The sequence below is a fragment of the Equus przewalskii genome, chromosome 28 (genome assembly GCF_037783145.1).
Source record: "Equus przewalskii isolate Varuska chromosome 28, EquPr2, whole genome shotgun sequence".
In the NCBI taxonomy this organism is placed as follows: Eukaryota; Metazoa; Chordata; class Mammalia; order Perissodactyla; family Equidae; genus Equus; species Equus przewalskii.
Genome location: NC_091858.1, coordinates 1,415,203 through 1,428,347, shown reverse-complemented (window position 1 = coordinate 1,428,347; position 13,145 = coordinate 1,415,203). Strand labels below are relative to the sequence as shown.

The 13,145-nt window shown below is 42.6% G+C and overlaps 1 protein-coding gene across 4 annotated transcripts in view; it reads left to right on the top strand.

Annotated features, from left to right (window-relative positions):
- The first annotated feature begins 2,939 nt into the window (after window positions 1-2,939).
- PSD3 (pleckstrin and Sec7 domain containing 3) overlaps window positions 2,940-13,145 on the top strand; it is a 644,089-nt gene continuing 633,883 nt past the window's right edge. For 3 of the 4 annotated variants that reach the window (XM_070598623.1, XM_070598605.1, XM_070598610.1), the window contains exons 1-2: window positions 8,555-8,825; window positions 9,010-9,066. The gene's annotated coding sequence lies outside the window, so the exon portion shown is untranslated. Of the gene's footprint in view, window positions 3,134-8,554; window positions 8,826-9,009; window positions 9,067-13,145 lie in introns of those variants that run through there. The other variant, XM_070598606.1, reaches the window with a different exon arrangement.

Below are 13,145 nucleotides of genomic sequence, written 5' to 3'. Positions count from 1 at the left end.
CCTGACTAGATATCTATATGGCTGCCCCCTGAATGTCCCTGACACATTCGCTTTACGTTGTTTTCTTCATCACAGTGATCAGCACTCACATGAAATTACCTTTTTGTTTCTGTATTTATTGTTCAACTTCCTACCTCTTCCCCACACCCACACACCAGAAGGTGAGCTCCTAGAGAGCAGGAACTTTGTCCTGCTCACTGGCTTATCCCAGAGCCTGGTACAGGGCCAGACACATGGCAGGCATGCAACAAAGGTTTGTTCAGCTGGCTCTGCCCCAGGCCCTTCCTCACGCAGACAGACAAGAGAACTCACCAAAACATGCATAACACTATTTCTCCTCCTTGAATGCCTTTATCTTGCTTCTCAGCCTAGAAAAGTCCTCATTTTACTAGACTCAACTCAAATCCTAACATCAGAAGATTCTGAATTCAGACAATAGTATTCTTATGGAATCACCTTTGCTGAGCTGCATTTCTGCAATGTCCTTGGCTCTTATCAATGAATGTCATAAGAAATTGCCATATAAAATCTTCTATTACATTTGCTATAAGAGCATTGTAGGGGACATTGTTTCTACTCTAGTTCTCTGTGACACTTATGAAGCTCCTGTTTGAAAATTTTATTTTGTGTCACAGTTCTAAGAAAGGTTTATTTTCTCCCTTGATGAACTGGTTTGCATTCTACTTTATGACAATAAACATTATGCAGTTGAGCTTGATTCCCTTTTCTCTTTGACTTCCAGAGAGCTCAAAGGAAAATGAGATGTTAAAGTATGGTGTAACTGAACTCTTCTTTTGGACTAAATTTATTTTTCCTCTGGCTTGATTTTCTTATGATATTTACATTTCCCCTGGTCCTGATCCTCTCTCTCTGTTTTATCATTACTTTAATGCATGCAGTTTTTGGTGTAAACTGGTTCAATCCTTCCTGGAAGGAGGCAGGGGTGGTCTTGTCTCAGTGATGCCGTTTCCCGTGTCTCCAAGCTGAGTGACTCTCTCTGTCCTTTATGCTCCCATAACACTTTGTTCACGACTCCACTACAGCTCTCTTCAAATTATCATATACTGTAGTGGTTGAGGAAGTGCTTAAGGCTCAATTTCTGGGTCCACCCAACTATGCGATTTTGGAAAGCCCCCTCTCTGTGGCTCAGCTATGAAATGAGGATACTTTGTGATGCCTACTTCACAGGTTGTTGTGAGGATTAAAGGAATAGATGTGAAATGCTTAGAACGTTGCCTGGACTATATGAGGTGCTCAGTGAAGTTACTGATTATTATTCCCGCTATTATATTGTAGTTACTTATGTGTTTGACGTCCCTGACATGTCCCGAGCTCCTTTAGGGCGGGGACTTTGTCTGTTTATTCCGAGTGCAGAGGACAGTGCCTGGGATCAACCAGGTGCTCAATGAATATTGATGGAAATGACTTAGACTGAAATTAGAATCTGTTTCAGGATTGTAGAGTGTTAGGAAGGGAATTTAGAGAGGCATGGTGGGAATGGACTTTGAAAGGCTTTAAAAACCAAGTCACATTTACATTTAATGTTATAGAAAACAAGATCTACTGATGTTTGAAAAACAGTAGGGAAAAGCAGCTCATTAAGGAAGATGAATCTAATAATGGGGTGCGGGTTTGATTATATAAGGGGTGGGATGGGGTCACGAGGCTAGTGAGCTGTATCCCACAAGTACCCTTTTGGTGTTTCTGAGGTTCACTTTTCTGTTGTGCTAAACTCATTGGGCCACGTGCACCCACTCTCCCCACATGACTCCACCTGCCCGCTGGGTGGCCATTTCTTCATCTCCTCACCCTTTCTCCAGCGGCCCCCAGGATCCGGGCAGAGGAGTCGTCCTGTGTCCTTTTCCTGCACCTCCAAATTCTCCCACTGTGTCAGCCAGCTAAGGGGAGACAGGAAAACTCAGGTGGGCCCTGATGGGAGGCTGGTGACCCGGGGAAGCTGAAGGTGAGCATTCCACGTGATTGGTTTGGGAAGTGTGTTTGGCTTTCTCTGGTTGGTCCTGAGCTGGAAGTATGGGGGGTGGCAGGGCCAATATTAGGAGAGCTTACATTTGTTGATCAAATCTTGATCTTGGTCTGGTCTGGTTGCTACAGAGACTGTGGGTGAGAGTTCTGTTTTCTATATGGTGTGCCCACCATCTCTTTGTACATTGTCTCCCACCAGTCACCCACTTCTGCTTCCTCTGACCACAGACACCTTTCCAAGCACAGGCTATCATTGGGAGTTCTGGGGAGCACCTGACCTTCCAAGGGGCTGGAAGTGAGCGCTTTTCCTGAGAGGAAAAGCTTCAGGTGGTGGACATCTGGTACACGTGGCCTGTGCCCAGGGCAGTGTGTTGTAGGCCTCCAGCCCTGTAATGCAGATGGGTAGCTCAGCTCTTTGATTTTAAAACTGTAAAATCAGCTCCCTCCTGCCCCACCTTAGTTCTATTGCAGTGCGGACAGCCAGTGATTACAGAATCCACATATTGTCTATGTATTCATCATATTCTCAGGAATAGTAACTGAAGAACTCCGTCTACACCACATGTAGGTCGGGGTCTATGCTGCGCAAATGGCCAAGGTAGAGTGTGGTGGACATTCTGTGGCTGCAAATTTGGTTTTATAGTTTCTGTCTTCACATAGCCTCCCAATTCATTTTGTTATGGCCTTTTTCTGGGCCTGAATTTTCGCCACAATGTAGGGAAATATGCAAGGCCCTGATACCCAGAGCTTTGAGCATCCTGCAATGTCTTCTATCAATGAAGAGTGATGTTTTGTCTCCATCTTTACTCTTTCCCTGTGTCTAGTTAGCCGCAATTGAACGGGTGCCTGCTGACTCACTGGATGCTATTCAGTTTGCTCTGTCAGCTGTTTATTAATCTGTAACTTCCTGTTAAGATGCAGGGTGTGCTATCTGAAGAAACCTTACACAGCATGAGTTTTATTTGGGGACTGGATGTACCAATATATAAAGAGGATCTGTGAGAGTTACTTAGTCCTGCAAGCTGTTTTTTGGGGCGCTCACAGTGTGCCAGGCCCTGCTCAGTGCACTGGGGGAGCAGGAATGAACGCGATAGTCTCCACTTCCAATTCTTTGCCATCTACTCCAGGGTCACTAGCGCCATAGAGTGTGGTAAGTGCAGCCATAGATGTGCAAGGCATAGCAGGATGCAAGGGGGAGCTGGAAAATTCTAGAGGAACAGAGGAGCGAGAGGCTTCCACAGAAGAGGCTCTGGAAGGGAACCTAGGACAGATTTTCAATGGGTGGATAACGTGACAAGATGTCACATTTTGGTGACAATGTGAGGGGACAGGAAAGAGCTTGAAAGTGGGAGAATTATTTGAAGGTTATTTTAGACGCTGTTGCAATTATTTAGGCAAGAGAAATAAGGGTCTGGTTGAAGACAGAGAGAACGGATGCAGAGGAGATCTGAGCGGATGTTTACAAGATGATGGGGCAGTGGGAGGTGAGGAAAAAAGAGGTGAGTGAAGATTTTTGTTTTGGGATGTTTGGTAAATGACGTTGCCATTAGATAGAATGGAAAAGAAAGAGAAGCAGGTGTGTTGAGTGAGGGCTGTGGAGACAAGGGGTTCACTTTTGGACCTGTTGAAATTCAAGTGCCTTGTGGGAACACCATTTATTCATTGGAAATCCAAATCTGTAGCTTGAGAAAGAGGTCTGGGCTGGAAATACAGATGTGAGGGACATCTAACAATTTGGAAGCATGATTCTATTAAAAACGGATTGTGTTTGGGGCTGGTCTGGTGGGGCGCAGTTAAGTTCACAGGCTTCACTTTGACAGGCTGGGGTTTGCCAGTTGGGATCCGGGTGCAGACCTAGGTACTGCTTATCAAGCCATGCTATGGCAGGCGTCCCACATATAAAATAGGGGAAGGTGGGCAAGGATGTTAGCTCACGGCCAGTCTTCCTCAGCAAAAAAAAAGAAAAAAGAAGAGAATTAACAGCAGATGTTAGCTCAGAGCTAATCTTCCTCAAAAAAAAAAAAAAAAAGAAAGAAAAAACCCAGATTGTGTTTTCTGTTTATGGAGCTTGACAAATGAATAGTGCTTCAAAAGTATATAGTGTTTAACTTAAAATATAGTTTTCAGGTAAAACGTAATTAGATTCCAGATCATGGCTTTTTTTTTTAGTGGTGTCGGCTTTTATGTTGGGGGTTGGGCATATGAGGAGAGGAAGAGTCCAGTACAAGCTGAATACAATCTACAAATTGAACGTCAGGCTGTTAACATTGATGTTAAAAGCGTTACTTGCCCTTTCAGGATTAGAGATTTAAAAAACACTCAAACTATGCAAAACCGTGCCGTTGCATTTAATCTTGGAACTCTGTAAAATGAAGGTTCTTTCCCAACGGTGCTTCACTCGTCCACAGGAAGTCGGTGAAAATGTGAAAGGCCTGTCATCTTTTACCGTTCAAAGTGGAATTTTCAAGAGTATCGTTTTGTAAAATTGTCCTTTGTATCCAGGAGTCTAACCTAACCCAAACCTTAACTCTAATCCTGAACGTAGCCTTAACCCTGACTGCAGCCCCAGCCCTGACCCGAGGGTACCAACTCCAGTGTAAATTGATGCCTACGTCTACACCTAAAACTGCACCTCATCTAAGCTGAACGCTAACCTTCCCACTAACCCCAAACCTGGCTGTGACCCTAACTCTAACCCTAATTCTAGCCCTAACCCTATTTCTTGTCACTAACCCTAACTTTAACCCTAGAACTGGCTTTTTTAGAGGTCAACCTATTAGGGGAAAATGTTCTTTAGGTCTCCAGTAACTAGATAATCAAAACTGAGACACGAATTCCAGATTACACGAGTAATCTAGAAGCAGATCGTTGGCAGACCATGTTTAACACCACATCGTGATTAGGTAGCCTGACCTTTCTGGAAAGATACCCAAAGGTCTGGGTATCATTCCTGGATGTGTACAGGACATCCTTGCTTCTGCTCTCTCATTTCAGGAAGTGTCCCTAATAAGGGGTGCTGTGAAAATTCAGTGAATATCTCTGAGAGGCAAGATCCAAACTGAGGGTACATTTTCCTCGACTTCACCAAGGTGTCTGCTAACCTTGATCCAGCCTCTAGACTCCCCACAGTGTGGGATTCTCTTACTTCAGAAGACAACAGAGGGCCAGGGCTCTTCCATTTATATCGAAATCCCAATGTGACCAAATCTAGACCTTACCAGCCAGAAGTCACCCGGATTAGACAAGCAGTCCTTAAGACGGTGCAGTATGAGGCTCTGGGAGTTACAGAAGTAGATTTTGTATTGCATTTAGAGACTTTACAGCCAAGCTGAGGAAAGATGATTAACATGAAACAATGAGAGAGTGTGACAGGACAGAAGGTAATTCAGCGCTGCGTTGTGCGGCACAGACCTGCATACTGAAGTGGTCCAAAGGGTGGGCAAAATTTTCTCATTTGTGTAGCACTTGACAGCTTTCCAAAACTTGGTAACACACCTTCAATCTTTCTAGGATCCTGAGAGGCTGATATAGGGCAGGTGTTAGTAGAATCATTCATATTTGCTTGTGCAGAAAGATGCTCAGAGAAGATAATTACTTCCCCCAACTTCCCTAACACAAGCAGCAAAGCAGAGTTTTGAACTCAAGCCAGCCAACTGCAGATCCAATGGGAAGCTCACCCTGCTTCGCAGAGTAAATGAGACTTGAACTGGGCCTCAGAGGACTGAGTAAAATCTGAACAGGTGTGGGGAAGCGAGAGTGCTCTGAACGGGGCAAATACCACAAGGAGAAGGCATGAAGCCAGGAAGCGGATAGTGAGCAGACAGAGAGCAGTGGATGAGGTAGGACTGGACGGGAACATGGGGCTTTGAGAGCCAGGCAAAGGTGTTTCTATGTCATGTAGGTTTCACTAAGAAGTCAACGATGTTTTTGAACTGGACAGTGGCATAAAGAAAGATCCGTCTCACAGTGGTGGGCAGGGAGGGCTAGAACAGGAAGTCCCAGAAGCAGGAGGGCCATCAGAGTGGCTTTGGGCTGTGGCTACAAGGAAGGGCCCAGAATAGAGTGGCAGGGGTTGGTATAAAACAGAAATAAATGGGTAAAAGAGAAAGGCAATTCAAAGGGATAGACTTAGTATTTGATTGAGCAGGAGAGGTGGAGAAAATGAAAAAATCAAAGAATTCCAAGTTTGAAATAACTGGTGTGCGGCCTCAGGCAAGTCCTGGAATCTCTGTGGGCCTCTCATCAGAAGAAAACGTGATGGCGGAACGTGGCGGCAACCCTCACCTCACGGGGCGTGAAACAGGGTGTGCATGCAGAGTGAGTGGAGGCATCAGTTGATTTAATGAAGGGAGCAATTTTAAAATGTCTAGAAAGATATGCTCAAGAACATTATTTAAGATAATGAAAAATTTGGAAATATCCAAATGCTCTACAATAGAGAAAGAAGTAAGTAAATTATTAGTATTATGTAGAAATTAAAATCACAGTTGAAGAAATGGAGACATAAATATTCAAAATATAAAGATGGGGAGAGAACGAGACTCAATACTATCTGAATATTATTAAAAATAAAGATATGAAGAGAAAAAAGGATTGGAAGAAAGCATTAAGAGTGGTTATCACTGGCTGATGGTAATGTGGCTGAATTGTATTATCACTCTTGTACTTTGTACTTTTCTAGAATTTCCAAATTTTGTACAATGAGCTTTTATTACTTTTATGATGAGAAAAAAATATTTAGGAAAAAAGAAAAAGAAATGAGATCAACTACTACTGTTTAAAATCTTTAGATGTATTGTGCCCCTTATAACTGTTTCGAAATAAAACAGCGTCTAATAGGCAGAGAGGTAGCATTCTTCTCTCTGACTTAGAAGGTATCAGTGGAGTGGAATAGATTCCCAGACACAGCAGAGAGGAGGTGACCTTCATGGGAAAAAGGGAATAGAGTCGAAGAAGATAAAAGGCTGCAAAAAACAGAGCAGAGACACATGCCCTAACTGAAAGGAAGTCTGAGCTTTCCTCTGCAAGGCAGTCTGACCTTTGGAAGCTGTTTACAGCCCAGAGAAGTACAAAGCCACTCCGGAAGTAGATAAGAACGCAGTTATGTCACAGTTGCAAACAATGCTTCATTATCCGAAGTATTTCATTAGGTTTGCTAACCTCAAGGAGACCTTTGCCAGGATCCCTCGTGGTTTTCTGCTAGGACTGCCAAATGTTTTCAATGAGTGTGCATTCAGGCATAAATGAAAATTGGCCATCCAGTGACGTTGTGTGTTGAGAATTTTTTATGAGTATATATATATATAACTAAATAAAATATTTCTTGGAAATAAGACCACAAGTGTGCCCTTGAGGAAAATAATAATTGAAAACCAATAGAGTAATTATCTTAGAATCTTGATATTGATCTTGATCCATGATAAGTTCTGGCTTTCTGGTTAGTAAACGGATAATATCACAGGGCTCCTTATTTGAGGCAATATGGAGTGGTAAAATGGTCTTTGACTTGAAGTTTTCTGCTAAATGTGTTATTTCCCATTACCTTGTACCATCACTTAAATCGAAAACGATGGGAATTATCTTTAACAGATAGATAAGTTTCTGACAAATGGAGCCTTCCTTTTGGTTTATCTTGGAATTTATTTTACGTTTACCAGTGTGTTGCTGTTTTCCACCAAATATATGCTACTCAAAGTTCGAAGAACTCTCTTCAAATGTTTTTTCTCCTCCCTACAATTTACCCTGTCCTTGCCCATGCCATCACTGTCATTCTGGATGTCACTCTGCCGTATCACAGGTGAAGCACGCTGGGGTCTGTCTGGTAGAGGTTCAGAGTTCTCTAAATATACACGTCCCCAACCCCCAATAAACACCCAATCTGCAAAGGGTCAGGGAGCATCCTCTCTGTCTGGCTTTCTTTAGAGTCGGCTTGTTATTAGACTTTGGGTAGATTCACATGTGCTAATTTTCTTGGCTGTGCTCACTTTTGTAAAAATGGCATAAGAAAAATAAAGTAACCTTGCAAATAATGGAAGAATCTGAATTTCTCGACACCTCTTGCCATCCACCAGTATTTGTGATTCTTGCTTATATTTTACATGCCAAGTGGCCGAAACTGCTCCACATAGAGATGGAAGATTTGCCCAGTTGTAAGGTATTTTTCAATGTAGGTTGTCAAAGTAAACACTGTAAGACTTTCTGCTTATGATAGGACATAAAGGATGCCAGAAACATTAGGAAAACAAAAATGAACACGTCGATACTAGTTTTTTAGAAGTTGGACCTCATTAGAGTATGTCTGTATCTTCAAAACGTCTAGGAGGAGGAAAGCGAACACTGCTGGGAAGAAAGGTCAGAGGATAGTAACGGAATGGGAACTTTTGGACCTTGTTTATATAAATGAAATAATTAGGCCTAAGATGGCTTTTCTATTGTAGCCTTCTCACCCCCTATTTGTACTTGAATGACTGTCAAACCACAAGTTAGCACACCGTGTGTAATCAGTATGCTATCTGGCGCTCCGTGAGAGGCCACTGTTTCTGTAACTTTTGCTGACCGGTGCACTTCCTGTACTGCTCTGGCTTAACTGCCAGGGCCCGAGGGTCCGGTTACACTCAGCTCGTTTTAGAATCACTGTCCCTTTCTCTCTTGGCTGGCAGAAGTGTCCCTTGCTGAACTTATATCATTCTAGTACTGAAAAAACCTCCTCTTTTGACAAATACATACAAGCAGAGAGCTGACGGGCTTACCTACATCTGTTTGAAGAAACTTTTAAATCTTTCTCCAATTTCTGATTCCTAACGTGCTTGAGACGTGTACCTTTTACAGCTTCTCCTTGACAAGTAAGCCAAGATGATGTGGTTTTTGTCATGACCTGCAGTGTAGAAGATAAGGAGAATGAGGAAGAAACGAATTTGAAGATCTTACAGAGGGAAGGGACTGGGAATTTCCCTCTGTTGTGGAGTCTACTGGAATAAACAGTCATTAACACCAGGCCGCTTAACTGAGTGCATTTTCTATTTTAAGTTTCAGACACAACCTCAAAGCAAAGAGGAACCTCTCCAGGGACCTGAGGCAAGCCCGGTAAGTCACTGCTTAGGACTGAGACTTTCATGTGAAGAAAAACACCAGCAAGAGTAAATTTTAGGAAGAAATGTCTGGGTCCTTAAAACATTCTATCCTTTCTGTAGCCACGACTGTGTGAAAATAAGAACCTCATGAGGGGGGAGGGGCTTCGGGGGATCTCGTGGCTTTGGAGCAAAGAGAGACAGAAAAATATGCTTTGTTTTACTGTCTAAATCCACTCTAGCACAAAAGCAAATTGCCAGTGGCCTGGGTATTTGAGGATGTAGGCAGGTTGACCATCTGCGAATTACGCTATCCTTTCAGTATGTTCTGAAATCCTGACTGGTTGGGCATGTAGAGTTTTCATGAACATACACTGAGGAATGATTTTACTGGAGACTCAAGTCCATCCTGATTTAAGGAGATCTAGTTCCATTTTTAAAAAACCTTTGCTTTTTGCCTTTTATTTAACAATATCGTTAGTATTAAAGAGACAAAACAATAGCCAAAGCATTGAGTTGATGACAAATACGTTATAAAGAGCAACTGTAAATAGTAACAATATTAGAAAATATTGTCATATATTTCCAAAGCTGGACATTTAAACTTCAAAAAACAGAAGTAGAAAAGATAACTTTTTACTTTCTACTTAGCTATAAAAATTGACTTTGGTTTTGTGCTCAGACCCACTAAGTTGGCCTCTATCTGGCTCTTTGCCCTTATCAAGCAAGTGGGGAAATACCTAAATGTGAAATCATCGCAGTTTATTAAATGTCAAAGAGAAACTTGTCAGCCAGAGATATCAGATAACCCATTGCTTTGCAGTGCAGTTGCTAACCACAGGAAACGTCAGTGTTCCCTTTAGAGACAAACGATGGTTACACAAAATGCGTAGTTTATAAATAATTAGGGAAAAAAGGTTCGAAAGCATGACACTCGTGTTATGCTCTGTGATTCTAAGAAGAATAAATATTACAATTCGCGTCGCTAATAACAATTGTTAAGTATCAGTGCGTTAGAAACTGTGAATGTAGACTAAATTGCCGCGAATTCAATATTCTCAGTTAGACAAACGGGCAGGAGAGCAGCACAGGAGTGAGATTTCAAGGACAAGTGTGGGGGCGGGGCACTGTCTAGGGCGCATGGGACAATCTTTTGTGGATCTGAACTGATAAGACAGGGTTCTCAGGAAGGATGCTGTCAGTCCTGAGATGCGATTTTCTCCCCTCTGCCTTGGGAATGAATGTCTTCCCTGAGACGAGGGGAGGAATGGAGCTTTCTCAGTCTCCTCTCTGGATGTTCTCTCTTTGTCTTTGAAAGGGAGGAAACGAAATTCCATGGAAGGGATCCTGACCAACTTAGAGAAACCCTAAGGGAATCTATGGCATTCTAGAGGGTCCATCCTTGGGTGAGGCTAGGAAAGCCGATGAGCCCCCTGCAATCTTATGCAGAGCTGCTGGTTGAAGAACCACTCTTTGCATAGGTAGAGTGTTTGAGAAAAGCACCCACACAGGTGGAGGAGAGATAAGTCTTTGAACTGTGGCTGCCTTTGAGGTTGGGCTGCCTTCTGCTGCTCTAGCAATAAAAAACACTCTGTATCTCAGGATATTTATGAAAGAATGGGCCCAATTCAAGACCTCTCCGCTTGCTTTGTATAGGGTGTCTGTGTGTGGAGAGAGAGAGAAAAAAAAAAACGCTTCCTGACCTGTAAACAAATACAGGTCAGCCAGTGAAATTTAAGAACACTGTAATTGGGTCAGTCTTGCCCAAACGGTGATGGAGAGGGTGTGGACAATGAGAGAAACTGAGGCTTACTGGGGTGGCTTTGAATTCGATCCAGGAGGGTGGAGATGATGGCTCAAGTGGAGAATCAGAATACCGGAGCATTAAGATCATAGTAAGGAAGAGAGGTGTGTGAGGATCAAGGCGAGGAGAGAAGTTGGAAGAAATAAAGGTGTGGTGAGTTGAAAGCAGAATGGGGCAGGTTGAAAGGAATAGTGATGAATGACTGAACTGGTTCTGGTTGGTCTCTGCCCAGCCCACCACCCATAGAGAGCTAGTCTGACCCACCCAGGAAGGGGAGGTAAGGCACATGAAAGCTCTCGATGGTCCAGCTCCAAGCTCATAGGTTGTGAGGGCTCTCTGAGTGTGGTGGGTTCCCACAGCTGATTCCTTTGCTGGGAGATGAGGGAGATTTCATGAGTTTTTAAAGAATCCCCTCTGGGCATCTCCAACTGAATTCACGGTAGTGAGTGGGTGGACCCAGTGAGGTGGATCTTGACTTGCCTGGCTGGTCATTTTCAACCTCTTTGCTCAGCCCCTTTGACTAAGGTCTGCCTCCAGTTTCATTCTGCTGAGGTGAGGTAGGCTTGACCCTGACAGAAAGCATTGAGGAAACATTCCCATTTGTAAATGACTCTGTCTGGCTCCCATCTGCCCGCTGCCCCACTGACCCAAGGAAAGAAATGTGCGCCTGCGCCCAGCCATTGGTGGAAGGTGCTGTACTCCCAATACAGACCCTTTCTTTTTCTGCTCTGCCACATCAGGCTGATCCAGCAACACCATCTCAGACCACCCTTTATGCTGGTGCCGAACTCTCCGTGTAGCCCTTCTGAAGCTCCTCTCCCACTTGGCCTGTGGTTGGGGTGAAGCACCCTCTCCTCCTCCCCTACAGTGAGGTGAGGGTGGTGGAGGCGAGCATAGCACACCACAACTCAATCCAAAATCTCTCCGTCCTCTTCATCTTCACGTTCAGTCTTTTTACAGCTTGATTTGGGTGATGGGTTAAGCTTTCTAAAGGCAGTTTTCAGCTCTTCCATGCCTTGTCTAGATGGTCTTTGAAATTTGGCAGTACCCGGAACCTATTACTGTTCAGACTTTGGGGAAAAACTGAAACAAAACAAGTCACATCCCAATCTCCTGTTAAAACTAAAAATAAAAACTACTAATGAGAAAGAGGAAGCACCCATTAAATATGACGAAAATGTGCTGAGACTCCAAAAGCTTTCAGAAGAAAACCACATGAACCATCTAAAAAGCTAGTTAAACACTGATTTTTTTTCTAGTCAAATTACAGCAGTAGTGACACCTTATTGCCTCAGTAATTTGATGCCACTTCACAAGTCAGTTCAGATATTTCTCCTGTATCAAAAGTATATAATTCAATATTTTTCTTGCTGCTTACTATTTTAGTCAAGGCAAGAGTTTGGTGCTATTTTTTAATATGATAGAATAAAATTACTGGAAATTATATTCAGTGAATATATTTGGACCCTTGACACCATCTAATGATATAAATTAGGTATTTCAAAACTTCTATCAAGTCCCAACTTTCTTTAGATAAATTTGATTGGCCAGTTATGCTTAAAAGGAATATTATTTTGACTCACACAATAATTTTTATCCAATACCTTCTTTAACATTTCCATTCAGAGCAAAGTTTATAATAACTGATGAAGATCTGAAAACAGTGGTTCCAATTCTATTCTCAGCGTATGTTTGCTTTTGGTGATATTGTTCTTGTTATTTACTATCCTAATTTACACTGAATAGGTTTTTTTTAAAACCTAGCTTAATTCCTTGGGAACAATTAAAATCTTATATCAATTAAATAAATATTGGCTAGAAGATTCAGGCATTACGTTTCGTTGTTGCAAATTAGACTGTAAGGCAGTCAGATAACTTTAAATTACAGATGATATGTATTAAATTAATCAACATCTTGCATTCCAGAATGAATTGCTAAAACTTGAACTGTTTTTCAGCCACCATTCCTGAGTTTCTTTTTGAGTTTAAATTCAGTAGGGAATTGGAATTTTTCTTATTTTGTGAGCAAGTATCAAAATCTGTGAGCTGATCAAAATCTAGCGCTGCATGACAAATAAACCCAAAACTTAGTGTCTCAAAGCAATGACTCTCAGGTGGTATTTCTCTTGGTTTTGTGGATCAGGAATTTAGGAGTGGCTCTGCTCAGTAGTTCCGGCTCATAGCGTCTCGGGTGGTGCAGTTGATGGTGGCTGCAGTGGTATCAGCAGCGTGCTGGAGCATCTGGGAATTGGCTAGGCATCTTTGTCTTTGTGAGGTCTTTCCTCATGACT